Source organism: Arachis ipaensis, chromosome B02 (assembly GCF_000816755.2).
Source record: "Arachis ipaensis cultivar K30076 chromosome B02, Araip1.1, whole genome shotgun sequence".
NCBI classification, from domain to species: Eukaryota; Viridiplantae; Streptophyta; class Magnoliopsida; order Fabales; family Fabaceae; genus Arachis; species Arachis ipaensis.
Window position 1 is genome coordinate 31,597,772 of NC_029786.2, and position 312 is coordinate 31,598,083.

A 312-nucleotide genomic window follows, 5' to 3' on the forward strand; every position below is an offset into this window, starting at 1 on the left:
GAATGTTAGAATGTTAAATATGTTGGCTCTTGAAAGAATGATGACAAAGAGACATGTTATTTGATAATCTGAAAAATCATAAAAATGATTCTTGAAGCAAGAAAAAGCAGTAAAGAACAAAGCTTGCCGAAAAAAAAAAGAAAAAAAATAGCGAAAAAAATAGAAAAAAAAAGAGAGAGAAAAAGCAAACAGAAAAAGCCAAAAGCTCTTAAAACCAAAAGGCAAGAGCAAAAAGCCAATAACCCTTAAAACCAAAAGGCAAGGGTAAATAAAAAAGATCCCAAGGCTTTGAGCATCAGTGGATAGGAGGGC